Source organism: Chanos chanos, chromosome 2, assembly GCF_902362185.1.
Source record: "Chanos chanos chromosome 2, fChaCha1.1, whole genome shotgun sequence".
Classification (NCBI taxonomy): Eukaryota; Metazoa; Chordata; class Actinopteri; order Gonorynchiformes; family Chanidae; genus Chanos; species Chanos chanos.
This window is the reverse complement of record NC_044496.1, coordinates 54,676,074-54,692,418: the sequence shown is the minus strand read 5'-3', so window position 1 is coordinate 54,692,418 and position 16,345 is coordinate 54,676,074.

Sequence of the window (16,345 nt, the reverse complement as noted above, 5' to 3'; positions counted from 1 at the left end):
AGGCATGGTTCTGACCTTTGCAAACTTCACTGTGATAACATTCACATCCAGATTGCACACGCTCATTGTTTGTGACCCTGTTGTGATCAAAGGTCAATGCTGTATATAAATTCATTTACTTTCTAAAAAGTTCTGAAGTACAATTTCCCCCTGGTTGTACTTCACTCAAATTATTCAATTTTTTGAGTACTCATAGTACTTTCACCTTATGCTGTCTTGTGCAGTTGAGGTAACTGTTGTTATGCTTGGCCAATAGCCACTTGGACTCTATGATTAATGAATTACATTTGCCTAAAGGAGCTTAGACAGAAGAGTGAGGATTAAATACTCCACCAGAAGAGGATTCGGAACCAATCAATGCCTCATTGACGTCCTATCTGCTGTGAAAATCGATAATAATATTTCACTGACTACCTTCTTTAGAATCTTCTCTCTTTTCAGTGGCTGTAGAATTCACTTTATGTAAGAATGTGCCTTTCAAAACATGTGCTCATATTCCAAGCATGGGTTGACAAAATTAAATATTAGAGATGTTAGTGTTTACTAAGTCATGAAGAGTGGTTCCAGTACATTAACATAAAGTGCATGTCAGAACCTCTGTAGGCTGGGAGTCTGAGAGCAAAAGAGTAGTGGGGGAAGTAATGGATTGTGAGAGAAAACTCCTGCAAAGCTCCTCTCAAAGGAAATAACGGCATGAAGGGCTCATTGCTCTTCTTCTATGGCTTACACTTCAGTTGTTTCAATCAGCTCTCACTTTATGGACTAAGAGGCTACAGTGCCAGTGTGGGAAGAGACATAGATAGAGGTGTGCACACAAATCAGACCGAAGCTTCGTTCACAAAGCGATTTGTTCAATGTATTGTAAGATATTAAAGAAAAAAAAAATTCATATCGCTGGTTCGTGGTTTGTGTCGGCCTTTGACCCACATTCACTTAGAACAATTTCAATGTTCTCTAGCATTGGATTTAAACGTAATACCTTAATTTTTGAAGTTTTGAAGCACTTTCCTCTTGTTCATAATCTTTTCTTTAGGTCTTAACTACTGGCTCCACTGCAGATTATTAGTGAGTGCTTTCGGCTTTTATCGTCAGCATTTAAGAAGAAAAGAGTTAGGCTGGCAGAGCTGCCCAGATCCTCCTGGGCTTGGTGAGCCACAGGTGTGGACTGTTTGGTAGATCATCAGCTCTAGCTTTGAACGGTATCCTTGTAGGACGTGAAAGAGGGTTTGGGGCTATATTTCAAGGAGGGAATTCTCAGGCCGGCGGTGCTGGTTTTGAAAGTTTGACATTAGGTGCATTTTGAGGCTTTTAATTTTGAGTTGTTTATGGCCATGGAAATGTTCCCTGTTCACCTATTCTCCATTTTGGTTTCTCTGAAACATGTTTCCACCCACTTTGCTCCTGGCCACTGACGTAGGCTCAGGCCATCACAAGGTGCATGAACAGATAAACATGCCGTCATTAGTAGCAAAGCATCCTCCGTGTTTCACAGAAACGCAGAAGGCCATGCCTTTAGGTCTTGCTGGGCAGATTGTGAAATCAGGGAGCTGAAAATAGAGACAGTTGTCACCCAAATGTGTGAGAACCAGTGATGGGCATAGGCTAAAGCAGTCGATCTGACATCTCCCTCTTAACACTGGTCAGTCAGGAAGACGGATGGAACATGGATAGTGTGGAAACAGAGAAGATATTAGCAGATGATGTGGATATGTTTTACACAACAGTGCTATTTTTTTTTTTTTTTTTTCCCTGGTGTGGTTACGTTTTTCTCAGCCCCAACATTTCTGCTAATAGCTCAGAATATGACATTTCATGCCTCTAGACTTGGTAACAGAATATTAACATGTTATTTGGACAGTGTAATCACTATGAGCAAATTGTCTGTCAAACCGTCACCAGCAGCCTACCATCCTCCTGCTTTTCACTTCCCATCAGGCAGTGTGGCAGGTGTGTATTTAGGGTGCAAATAAGAAACTGGCAGGTGTCACCCCCTTTTCCTTTCTGGAAATCTTCATATTTCCTTAATAGACGCTATCAAAAAAAAATGACAAATTCCACTGTCAGGATCTGAAAGGCTTAACTGCGTCGACTTTTTTTTCCTGTGTAAATCAGCTTTAAGTTATGCTAATATTTCTGCCTCAATCTTTGCAAAACTGAGTGTGCCACATTCTCTTGTTCAGCTTCTGTGTTCACAAGCTCAGCAGGGAATCTTCATGTGTTCAGCTTTGTGAACGACTAGCAACTAACATTAATGCCCCTTCAATTATCCACAGTGTTGTTTTTTAGATAGGTAGCATCTTTGCTGATTCTTGCCGAATGTGCTATGTTTGCAAAAAAAAACTGTATCTGGAAAAACATACATGCTGGATTACATTCTTGACCTAGATAAACCTTTCTCATCACACATATGCAAGTTTTAGTTTTTCATTGTCACGAGCAATGCAATTTACATGTCTCTCTTTCTTTATGTATGAAAACCAAGGGGAGAGAGAGAGAGATGAGAAACAGTTGTGTATGAATATAGAACATGAATGTTTGGAATGTTGGGGAAAATGAAAGCGGTCCTCGGAACACGCGGTGTAATCATATAAAGCATTTAGTTTCGTTTTTTTTTTTTTTGTTTTCGTTGTTGTTGTCTCTGCATATGTATGACAAAAAAATGTTTAACAAAAATGTAAGGTTCCACTGGGATGCCTGAAACCAGGGAATTTTTCTCTTCTTAAATTTGACATATGACAAGGTCTGTGCAAATTCTGAGGTTTGTAAAAGGACTTTTCAGATGAAACTTTTTTTTTTTTTTTTTTTTTTACAAGACCTTGGGTATGCCAGTAGATTTGGATTTCTAAAATTCTGAAGCCCCTTTTTGTGTTGCGCACAACCAAAATTTGACCTGGATTTTTCACAGCACCAGACACATTCTCTGTAACCTCATGAAAGATTTGTATGATATTTTTCATATGTTTGCAGAGTAATTCGGCATGATTGATGCTTTATAGTGGCATGCTAGCTACTTTGCTAGATTTAGACTGGGTATTTAGTAGCTTGGGGAAAACGCTGCAGGTCACATAATAATTAAAGTGTGAAATGTCATTGCAAATGTCATAACTTTTTTTTTTTTGGGGGGGGGGGGGGGGGGGGGGGGGGGGGTTGTTATCTGAATGTGATAAAGGCTAGTTGTTTGGTGAGCATTCTAATTCAGGTCACGCTAGCGTCCGTGGGGAGAAAAGCAGCGTTGCTGTATACCAGTTTTTGTCGTGAAATCAGTTCTTTGTACAGGGCTGTCGGGTATTTAATTTGTTGTGTATTTTTGTAGTGGTGGTGGCCTGACTCATTGCCTGCAAAGCTTAGGGCACCTGCAGAGTGCAGATTAGAGAAGATTTATCTAGGATCCTAAAAAAAGAAACCAGTTTGCCATTGATTTACAGTCAATCTATCATTTAATCCTGCTGCCTGCTACAGCCATTGCTGCTGCCTCATTGGTAGTGAATGTGCCTCTCCTCCAGAATTGACTGAAACCAGAAAGTCGTGTGCAGGCCAGTCAACTTTTACAAACACCCATAATGTTAAATACACCGTGTAGTCACTCAGGGAGAGAGAAGGATCGTTCATTATGAGCAGTGCCTTGGCAATGTATCCTAGTGTATATAATTTGTGTCACTCACTCGCTCATATTTTCAAAGGTTGCTCATTAAATTATCAGTGGCATTCATTCAGGATTGCACCAATGTTAGTTAAGGTCCAAACTGGTCAAAGTATAACACCGCCATCTATCAAGTTATACCCAGCCTAAAGTGTTTCAAACAAGTCTATGAAATAGAGAAAAAAAGTGCTCCTTCTCATATCTAATTAAAAAACTGACTGAGAAGCTACAGACGAACGAACAGAACATTTTTGGGGGGAAAAAATTGTAAGCTAAAGAATCCTGTGGTTCATTCTTAGTTATCCACCCCCAACAATGACACCGTGGTGTTAAGAGCCAAGCTCATACCTGTGAGTTGACCAGATGAACAGACCTGTTTGAATTTGTGTCTTGCTATGCACATCCACGCCTGACCTGAAACAATGCCCTGCATTTGGGCTTTTGAACACATACACATTGCTTACCAGAGGGATGTTAACCCACACATTTGGAAATGCAGTACAGACAAGAGCTAACAGAGTTATCAACACATTCTTTTGTTTGTTTGTTTGTTTGTTTGTTTGTTTTTGAAGCCTCATGCCAGAGAGAAAGTGCTTGTGTTGTCTATGAGAAATAATATAGGTAAAAATTATAGTTTTTCTTTTCATGGCAGTCTGTAGTAAGAATGAGGTGAAGAAGGGTATGCATGCCCCTATAAATTAAAAATGAGCTTCCCAAAGGGAGAAAAAAAAAACAGATGAAGATGCCTTTCAACAAGTGAACATCATAAACATCAGTTTTAGAGACCGGTTTAAAATGGGTTGCCTTCATTGCCTTCAGCGTGGTGCACATGGACACATGAATTGTTTGCACTTATACAAACATCCGGGGTCGGCTGTGGGACCACATCTCAGCGTATCCATATGTCATTTCAAAGGCAGTCATTACAAGATTAGTATGCAGTTATCAAGCAATTTAATAGCTGTATCATTTTCAGTCTGTAATTTTTTTTTTTTTTTAACCTATCTCTTTGCAATACTTTGCATTTAAAGGTCAGTGTCAGCTTAGGTGAAAAATACAGCGGATGGACACGAGTGCTCTTTGCAAGAAATATGTGTTCTGTCCAGACAAACCTGCCCTAGCCTGCCAATTAGCAAAGAGCAGAGTCACAGGCAAGAGGGGGGGGGGGGGGGGGGGGGGTTGACTGCTGATCAATTTACAACATCTTCTTTTTTTTGTCAGTGGAACCTTAGTGTTAATACCTTTAGTGTTTTTCTATAGCTGAGAGCTGGGATATTTCGAGCACTATTATTTGTATATTGCAGTTTAGAGTAAATAAATCAATATGTGATGCCATGTATATTTAAGAAAACTCTAAAAAAAAAAAAAAAAAGCCTTTGGAAAACATAAACCAAGCATTTGCTTGGAAGGAGAGAGAGTTGTTTTTCTGGCTGTACTTCAAATAAAACCATTTTGAGAGTCTCTTTTGAAACCAAAGACATTTATTGGCATTGGATATGTTGGCAATTTATCTTCATTATTTAGTTGTATTTAGAATCAAGCGAATATAATTCGGCTTTAGAAAGCTTGAGAAATGATAATGTAACCTCTGAACAGACTGTGCTTGTAAGAAATTCCAAAATTGGCACTTTAAGGAGATAACTGAGACACTCTTAACGTGGGGTTTTAGCGTTGGGAGCTGCACCCGGCACACGAAATGGAATTGACAAAGGCATATGGCATTCTGCCGACTGACAGCGATTCATCAGCTTGTCATGTTATAGCTTTGCGTGTTCGTCAAGTCAGAATGGTGCCGTTGACTCATTATGTTCGATGCAGCGCAGCGAGAGCCAGGAACGATAAGCAGTATGAAGATAAATTTATTGTTCATCCTCTCTCTCTCTCTGTGGAGCATTAGAAATGCTGAGAGGATTCCAGCTCGCTCAAGTTATTACATTCAACAAAAGCGCCATTTACAGTAAACAGATCTGGATTTCCAAACAGGCTGCAGCTGTTGGTGTTGATAGTAATTTTGTTAAATGCTAAGTTTATGACGGCGTCTGAGCCTGTCACATAGCCAGCAGTAAATGGAGTACCGCTAACGTCCCGAACGTTTAGTGTTTTAACTCACTTCAGCATTGCCATTCATATATTAGAAAAACTTTATGGATGTCTGGAGTATGAGTTATTTATTTATCTATTTATTTATTTTCACTTTTTTTTTTAAAGGTTCAGCATTAAATTGAAACTGATAAGGTAGCATATTTAAAATATGTTTCACATCTTATTGAAAGTACTGCACAAAAACAAATTATGATAGCTTGTTGCTTGTTTATTCAGTGTTATGAGATTTGACACAGCTTTAAAAGAAGCTGAATGATCATATGGAGAGAACATGTGAGATAAAAAGCATATTAAATGAAGAATTTTTTGTTCTATTGCATGGCTTAGGGGCTTGTGACAACAAATTCATTTCGCTATCAGGCCACTTTGTCAACCAGACGGGCGCAGCTGTCTGAGGTCGGTCGTGTCCTTGACGAGGAGACAGGTCACTGAATAGCTTGTCTTGATAGTCAGTAACAGGTAAGAATGTACTTGCATATCTAGGGGAGTGAGAAAAGGTTCACAATTAGTTTTACCATTGTGTTTTTACTTTAAAATCACTCTTATCAATGGTCATTTAATCCATTCCTACTGGCTGTGACAGCTGAGTGTTTCTAGCCTCTGGCAATCTGTGTCCTTCGTTAAAAACAAAGGGAGAATAAGAGCCAACGGTCTGACGAGTTCCAATCTCGGATTCATTAGATCCATTGTTTCCAGCCGTAAGTACGCTAATGTTAGCATTTTGAAAATGAGCAATCACAGCTGATCCAATCCGCTTCAAAGCGGTGTTTTAAAGGCAAGAACACAATAGTGCCAAAAAAAAGAAGGTTTTACAATACAAGATCCTGCCCTCTAGATATACGTCTTGACAGCACATTCATTTTAAGCACACAGCGAAAAGATGTCAGTTCTTATTCAAGATGTTCACCTCCCTGAACCAGTCAGGACAAATAGATTTGTATATCTTTTACATATGTAGTAAAAATCGTGTCTTGAATAACTGCTGTTTGCCAGCCTTTTGATTTCCTCACCATATTTGTGTCTCTAGTAGAGAAAGGAAATTGTGCACTTTTCACTCCACTTAAAGAAGTCACAGATGTTTACACTGTGGTTCCTGTAATCTACCTTAACCTGAGTTTATCTTTCTTTAGAGTGAGAAACTAAAGCCGAAAGGGACTTTTGTACTCTGTCACCAAAGGATAATGTTCCAGGCACTTCAGAGCTAATTGTACTGTTACCAGAAGTAACATATGATTTCGTTTGCCTCTAAACTCTAAAACCAAACTGTCTTTGCCAAAATTAGCTATATAACATTTCTTCTTCTGACAGTGTTTCCAGCTCTCTCTCTCTCTCTCTCTCTCTCTCTCTCTCTCTCTCTCTCTCTCTCTCTCTCAAGGGAGAGAAACTGTCATCTTTGCTGGGCTGCCGTACGATGATCATACACCTCTCTCTTGCATTTATGACTCAGTGCGCCTAAGATCTAGAGGAGTCCTATGAATGTTTGATCAGAAGTGAGTGATCTAATGCAGACACTGTGAGAGGAGATTGGCTGAAATGTAAGCAATTCTGAATAATTTTTATGCGAACGAATGTCCCCCTGTCAACACAGGAGTGGCTCTCAAAAGCTCTGGAGTGCTTACTCGAAGACTTCTCGTAAAGTTTTTCTACTTTATCATTTTTTTTGACTGAACATGCATCATAATTATCTTGTTTACCTAACCTCCTTTTAAAATTACCGGTGTTCTCTCAGAATGGTTTCAAATGGTTAGAAACAAGATTGATGTAAGTAATTTAATGCGAATTACACTGTTTGGCAAGCAAGGATTTCACTGAACCAGGTTCAGAGCTACTTGACATTCACATCCCTGCACACAAAAGATTCAATGAGGAACAATAATCAAAGCTTGACAATCAATTATCGGTCCAGCGTATCCTGTTTAGTGGGAATACTTGCATATCAGCTTGCATAGCTAATATGATTATAGTGACCGGGAGGCTTGACTGAAACACATATTTCCTCTTTGAATGCTTTCCAGTGAGGATTTCTCAAAGCAGAGAGCAATACAAATAAAAAAGATAAATAAATAAGTAAATAAAACTGAGGTCACTATCTAAAATTCCTCAAAAATCAAATTCAAACCAACAGGGCAAGTTATAACCAGGGGAAGACTCTAGCCTGTAGAAGAACATGCTGTGAAGTTGAAGGCTGCTTTGGTGGAGTGTATGTGTGCTCAGAGACTGCCTTCACCTGGGAGGACCATACAGAGGTAAGAGTGCCTAAGGCAGACCAGACCATCTGTTCCAAAGAGATGCTACAGTTCCCTTAACTGAAGCAACACTTACCCTGACACATGTAAACACCTGTATTAATTTAAAAAAAAAGAAACAAACAAGCTAGTGCACTAATACACTCATGAAAGCATAAATCAGAGAAAACATTTCCTGTTGGGTTTTTGTTTGTTTGTTTGTTTGTTTGTTTGTATGTTTGTTTGTTTGTTTGTTTGTTTGTTTGTTTTTCTCTCACTTTTCCCTGGATTGATCTTCATACATATACAGCTTCTTCTTCTTTTTTTTCCGAGTATCTCTGATGGATTGTGTGCTTATGATATTTCTGTGGTATTTAGTGTGTCTTGGAAAACAATCCACATGGTTCAGTTTACTGGAATGTGTTGGAGGAATTTGGATCAGCCACTGAATTAGCTTTCATTTAAGGACCAATGACCCATGTGCTAATTTTAAACAAATTTCTGCTCACAGCTCTGTTAAAGCTGCTGATGTTGCGTCAGTCAACACAGGCAAGATTGGTGCAAGATTAATACTGACATTTTTTGATGGCCCCATTTTTAAATTTTTACTTTCGGCGCCCAGATGGGACATTAAAGGAACCTCCTCAGAAGCCAGATCTCTCTTGGACCATGTTTGATAGTATGTCACCCAACATTAGAAACAGATTTCTCTTGTCTCTTGGTGGTGATCCATCACAAATCAGCTGGCACTTACGTCCTAATACATTCCATTCGTTTTCTTCCCCTACTGAGGTAATGATTTCTCACCTTGCGTTGTGCATTTATTGAATTCAGTCCAACGTCAGCACTTCATGATCAGAGCGGGTGATATCTCTCATTAGTGATAACAGTTACACCGCTAAATGAAGGTAAAGAGTCAATTTGATGACACATGCAAATGTATAACTAGATCACAGGTGTTCGTGAGGCCTCATTATAACTGTATGAGTGTAATGATTGGCGCTGTTTGGTGACATGTTAGTGCTCATTAGAACTTCTTCAGTTTCGCATGCTGCTATATCCATATGTCAGTGCTATTCCAAAGGAAAAAATAAGTTTTAAGGAGGTGTAGATCCACGTGTGTTGATAATCGAGAGAAGATTGACAATATCACATCTTCTACGGCTTGTATCTTGAATTTATTCATTTGGTTTATTAGCAACATAAATGTTTTAGCCAAAAAGTCATTTGTTTCCGTTCTTAACAGAATAGGGGAGCAATAAAGTGTATGGTCATGAGCTTCTTTCAGTTTCGTAAATGAAAGGCTTGGTAGATATTATATGTTGTTTGACACTCATCTGTCTCAGTGCAGAGTGAGATATGTCTGTTTACCACGAGTGCATACCTATGATTGCTATTTGAAATGTTTTTCAGTATTAGACTCAATATCCTGTCACAGATGGACTCCGCTCTTTAATACCCATTTACGACTTTCGTCTGGGATTCCAGACATAATGACTTGACTCACATCCATTTAAGAGAGAGGGAGCGAGAGAGAGAGAGAGAGAGAGAGAGATGAAGGTGAAGGTGAAGATGAAGGCAAAGGTGAGGAGGAGGAAAAGGAAGAAGAAGAGGAAGAAACGAAAGGAGGGAAAAAGGGGGAAAGACAAAAGGGAAGAAAAGGTAAATTGTGCAAACCCAAAAAGAAATCTCGTGCATACTGCCTTTTGTAACTCACCCTTATCAGCTTGCGGTGGTGGGTTTGCAGTGACTTCACAAATCTTGCATCTTGTACTTGTAAATCTGTATATGAGGTTAATTGAGTTTCAGGGTTAAGCTGTGCATATTACCCAGGATTTTTTCTTTTCTTTTTTGCAGTGACTAAATGAGGAGTAAGCTCCAAAGACAATTACATGCATGGATAGCTCATAATGCATTCATTCATAATTCAAAATTAATTAAATTATCCCTTTTTAATTACTTCACTCTTTGTTGTCCAGCGTTAAAAGGAAACATTGCGCGATTTCAAAACTAAGGTTTTTTTGTTTATTTTTTGAATTATTATTATCATCGTTATTATTGGTAGCATCTCATTCATCACAACCTCCCACATTATTATATTATTGCACTCTCCTCATACCAACTCAACTGCAGAGGCCGTCTTCCATCATAATTATATTGATAATGTTATCAGACCTGCCGTAGTTAATCATATGTCACCAAATCAACACCACATCAGCACCGTGTCTGAGCTTGTAATAGAGTCTGTATGAGACAAATGAGAATGTGTTGAATAAGAACGTGTTCTTAGTAATGGCATAGAGCTACCAGGACTTGTGATATTGTTATGACGAACGTTTCTACTTTTTAACAACCGCAAAATTCACCAAAAATGTAAAATTTAATCAAAAGACAAGTGCGTGAAGTCAGTCTGACATATGATATTTGATCCACAGCGCTAATCGTGTAAAGTTCGACATCTAAAGTATTTTAAGACAAATTGAGTTTTTGGAAAGTATACGGGGCATAGTTGCTCACTTGAATCTTGAACACTCTCAAAAGTACTGCAAAGTGAAAAAGAAATCCCCCTTAAAAACTCAGTTTTTGTGAGAACTTGGAGTGAATTATTGTCTGTTAGGAGAAACAGTGTTAATAAATACTTTCCATAACTTCAGAACCAGATTAGTATCTGTTTGTGGCACATTCAGACAAAGATAGATTAAGCTCTCTCTATCTGAACAACAGTGGGAGCTTCCTGGGGTGAGGTTTCTACCCTGGTCTGATAGACACTTTCATTAAGCCTACATCCATACATCTTGTGTCACTGCTGGACAATGATGGAGAACCAAACTGATACAATATTCTCCTCTCTATTTCTGTCCCTCTAAGAGAAACCCACATAAATCAATGTTTCATCTCCTCATCACTTTTCTAATATTCTGTGTATTGGAGCGTCTGTCCTTCTATACCTCAGGTTTCTCTATGCAAGGTAAAAAAAAAACCTGCCTTATAACTTCACAGGACCTACGGAGACTCATACAGCATTGATTTTGCTTATTTCTATCTGCAGTATATTACGTCCCACCTTGAAGGATGCAAATATCAATAACCTGATTGAATTCCTAATACGATCTGAATGTTGAAGAGAAAATTAAAGATAATTAAATTGCTCATTAGCAAGTATAATTAATATGTTCATTAGAGATCACAGTTTCAGCTCAGCGCTGCACTGTTACTGTCTAGGCGGAATATTTTAGTTTTACAGGTCATTTCAACATTCACTTGATCGTTCTAAGTGCACATGTCAACTTACAATATATGTGTGTGTTTGGTGGGGGTGGGGGTGGGGGTGGGGGTGGGGGTGCTAAACCCAAACAGCTAAATGTAACCCAAACTTGGATGGTATCTGTGGATGTTTTTCTCACCAATAAGGATGTGCCTTGTGCATTTAGATTCAAGGCATGGAGTGGCTTGTCCAGTGGAAAGAAAATTTGGGTTTAATCAAGGCTGAGTCGCACACATTCGGAACTCTGGGTCTAAGGACATAGATAAGGTTAATGACAGTCTTGATTAGCCATTAACGTTGCATTTTCTGACAGCAACTAATAGAGGCTTATTACATTCATTTCTCAGAAAACATGTTTTGTAATTAGGGTCTCCATGACCGTGAATATCTGATTCACAATATATGCTTTTGATGTTGGACTGCACCAAGCTCATTCTCAAATAATGAGCGTCTAATAATAACATTAGCTTTTCTACATGCCGAACACAAAAGCAGATGTAGCATGGAAAAATGAACTAATAGAAATGATTAGGTCTTAAAGAACCCGGAGAGAAAAGAGGGTGTGTGTATGGAAGGGGAGAAGAGGAGAGTATGGAGAGGGGGTGAACTATGTTCTTACACTGTCATTGATGCCAATGACTGAGTATGTGTTTGCATGGGTGTTTGCATCTGTATATCTGCATGGGCATGTATATATACATCTGAGTGTCTGTGTGTGTGAGTGTGTGTGTGTGTGTGTGTGTGTGTGTGTGTGTGTGCAAATTATGGTTTTAAAAAAAATTACCTGACCACCTGACCAGAGGCTCAGAAAGATGTACTTTTTTGTTTTTTGTTGTCGTTGTTGTTGTTGTTGTTGTTGTTGTCTTTGTTATCACTCTGTTGCTGGAATCTAGAGTCATTTTGAACATACATGAGGTGCATTTCTTTAACGTATTCTTCATGAAAAATGTATCCTATTTTTGGCTGAATGAGCTACGCTTGAACATTGAGATAGATACTTCAGGCATAATCATGTGACGCACACACACACACACACACACACACACACACACACACATATATATATATAAAAAGCACAGTGAATATGTCACCCAGAATGGAGAGATAGAGAGAGAGAGAAAGAGAGAGAGATGTTCTGATATGCTAGCATAGTAGTTAATTAAATAGATTGTCATGATTGCTTTTGGCACACCCCAGGCAAGTGTTTTTAAATGAGAGCAAGAGGGCGTCTGTGCTTTGGATGGTCCCCTGAGATCATCAGGAAGTTTAGCACAAAGACATTCTGGTGATTATGGAGCTCACTGTGAGTGGATGATATCATTCCACATAAACCACATGATCGTGACGCAAATGTGTCCTCACAAAGACAGACTGAAAAGACGTGCACACAGGACACCCAGCAGCCAAGCAACAGGGAAAATATGGTCCTAAAAAAAATGAATGTAGGGAAAGCCGATTTTCATTGTTGTTGTTGTTGGTGGTGTTGTTGTTGTTGTTGTTGTTGTTGTTGTTGTTGTTGTTGTTGTTGTTGTTGTGGTTGTTCAATAGCATTTTTCAGTACCTAATACATGACATTAAGCAAAACCATTAAGACCTTTTGAAAGGGAAAGGCTCTCAATATGATACATGGATAAGACATGAAATCCTTGTAGAACTGATAACAAAATGATCACATACATGAATAAAGAGCATGTACCTCTTCAGATCTGAAGTTTGAGCCGTAGTAGTTTTGTATAAAATGCTGTTACAGGACCATTGAGGATGCCAGAGTCATACCAACATATCTGATTAAAGGAACACAGCTCCCCAAGGCTAAGCTGTCCTTTGAAAAGCAGTCATTGCAGTCTGCAGGTATGCTCGTTATTGTCAGTAGTTCCTGCAAACTGCAGCATTTAGACCTGAGGCCCAACTTTAACACCCACAAAAGACTTACTAGGACAGCATGACTCCCACGTCCACACATGGTTTACACGGATATAATAATCAGGAAGTTCATTCTTTTTGAATTCTCTTTTTAAATGAGTTACCTATTATTTGATTACCTTTTTGGAATTTTTTGTATTTATTTTTTTATATGATGTAAAGGGAACCACTGTTTTACAGAAGCAATCCTTTCTCATGGAACAGTTCAACAAGCAACCGACTGTTTCAGACCACGCCTTCCTTTAACGTTACATATGATCTTTCTGGTGGCTGAGCACAGGGACAGGTGGGGTGGCAGCTGGACTTAGTGGTGGATTAGCAATGCCTGATAAAACACTAGGAGTCTGGCCTGGCGTAAGCCCAGCACTGCCTTGGACGACCAAACAATACGCCTCTAAATGAGACACAACGCAGGTGTTGCCTTCTGGGAGCCTTTAAAGGGGTCAGTATGAGGGACGTGACTGATGGAACGGCACTGGAGGTAGATGCAGAGACACCTCTTGACTTAAATTGATTGTTTTCATCGCCGCAGAATCAGAGGGGCTCCTTGTCAATACACCTTTGATTATTTTCAAAAGCATATGTTCTCGTGAAATGAAATATGTATGTAGAAATGACACTCTGTGTGATGAATGACGCTTCACGTGTCAAGAGGGAATTCGACGCAATACACTTTGAAGCCACTTTAAAGCATGTATGTTTATTCTGGCTTGATATTTGTTTTCCACTGACTTGTTTGGCTCAGTTAAAATATACTTTTAAAGTCAAAATATTTCAATACAGACCTTGAAAAATACTGAGCTCACTGTTAGAAAATGAGCTTAGTCATGATCAATTATGCCAACACAATTCAAGCCCCAATTAAATTAATTTCCTAAGAGTTTAAACACGGAGACTCAAATATTTATTTTTATGGATGGAGATTTAAGTCCTCTGTACCACAGGTCTGCTACCACTGCTTTGTAGGTGGTAACAGGTTTTCTGTATTTTGTGTTTTAAAGCATATCGATACCTGCAGCTTATCACAATCAACACATGTCTCTCTGTAAGGTTCCGGACCACTGAACAACCTCCTAGAGGCAAAAGATGCACTTCTCCGATCTCAGGTTATTCACTCCTCAAGTTTCAATGCCCAACAAACTGGTACAGGGCGTGAGATAGATGTCTAAGCAAGTTTCCAACCTATTGGGTGTCTTTGTCCTGAGGGTTAACTTACAAGGAGTGAAAGGAGCCCACCCCTATGCAGACATGTCTTTAAATGACACAGTTTGTGAGGTTCACAGTGAGAGATTACGATGATATCAGTGGACTGACAAGAACATTTACGATTTGTCCAGGCTGTTTGTGTCACAAAATAAACCTTGTTTAGCTTCAACTTCACTGCAAGGCAAATGTTATCAGTACAAGTCTTTAGCTCTTACTGCAACCTCATTATTGCTATAATTCAATAGAATAATAGAAATTAAAGGGAAAAAGTTGAACACATTTCCCAATGAAAGAATGTCAGATCCTAACACAATCTTGGACCTCCAGCATCCATCCTGAAAGTATCGTGAAACATTTTCGATAAATCGCTGCTAACTCCTCTTTGTGTAATGAGCTTAATCCGCAAAACTATCTTCTGATCCGGCTAAAGAATCTTACTATAACAAGCTTTGGACCTGCACGGTCCAGGTGGCCATCTTGCTTAGCTGCTTAGAGTTCTCTTGGCCTAGATTACCGCTCCAACTAGATTTGAAAGTGCCTTCAACCCTATAAAGTTTAGAAAACACAGCAGGAGTTTCCTTTCACTGGGGGCTTGTTTTTTTCCCCCTCTGTGTTTGTTCTTTCATTGTTTTTTTATTGATGGTGTTCTTGATCCCATTCAATGTACAACAGTTTTCCTCAAAACTGTTAAGGCTGCACTCCTGTAGGTACAATATAGAGAATGATCTGCAATTTACTGTTTGATTTATGAGCGTCGGCAGTAGTAATTCAACTGGAAGGCAATCAATAACGAAGGATGGCACAGTCGGCCGCCAAACAATAAACAATTTGCGATATGGAACCAGTTGCCTTCTGTCAGTGAAATAGAAGGAGGCCCAAGAGATTTGGATTCAAATGAAAACACTGCACCTCCTTTTCAGCCATTAGTTTGCAGTCTTTGCACGATGGAATGATTTATTGTTGTGGTGGACAAGGAGGCTTGAAGCGTTTTTCTGCTTTCGCCACTTACAGTCTACGTTCGCATCTGCTACTAGTTTCAGGCCGGCCACAAACGGCGGTGTTATTAAATTGCTGGTCTGCGGTACCTGCTGTCACCTTTCAGACAAAACACGTGTGAGGACAATTACACCTGATGTTTTGTCAGCAGGAAAACACAGAACAACCTTGTACTGATCAGCAGCTAGGAGAGAGGCCCTTAATACGAAACATCCACTCCTGTCGGATATTCTCAAACATTTGTTCCTTCAAAGTGATGTGATATCCACTGTCACTGAATTGAAATAGTATAATAAATAGTATAGATTGCACGTCAGGAATGCATTACGTTGTATAAAACTGCACCTGAAAAGCAAAAGGCTGCACCTGTGGAAAAATGTATCCTTAAATAGTGCTTTGATAAATCACATAGATCAGCACAGTCAAAAGATAAGCTGTAATCTAGTCGTCCTTTGTTTTCCAACGAATCTACAGAGCTCCTGTGTTTCCTGAATTCCTTATTTGGAAACGCATTGCCAACACAACACCCAGGCTAGAAACTCTCAGATCCCAAAGACACGTTCACAAAAATAAATAAATGTTGGATACACGTGGCCCCAACTTACAACAACACGCTACCATGTTACAGACATGTGCCCAAACTGTGCTTTACACACAAGTTTAACAAAAAAAAAAACCCTATTACATTGTGTCTCTGTCTACATTTATATAATAAGCGGCAATAGCATTAATGCTAGTAGATCTGGAGTGCATATTAATGCGGTGAACACTAAATCTTCATAAGGGATTAATGTCTGAAAGATGTAATTACTATAATACCGTAGAGCAATTACCTCCTCTGTGAAACTCTGAGGAATGGCAGAGAGCTGTAAGACACAATCACCCGCCTCGGTTTTTTACTTCTGACTGATAGCATAATTATAATTCATCTTATGACAGCACGTGATTTATTTATTGGAGAACATTTTTCAAGTTCACTGTTTTTTT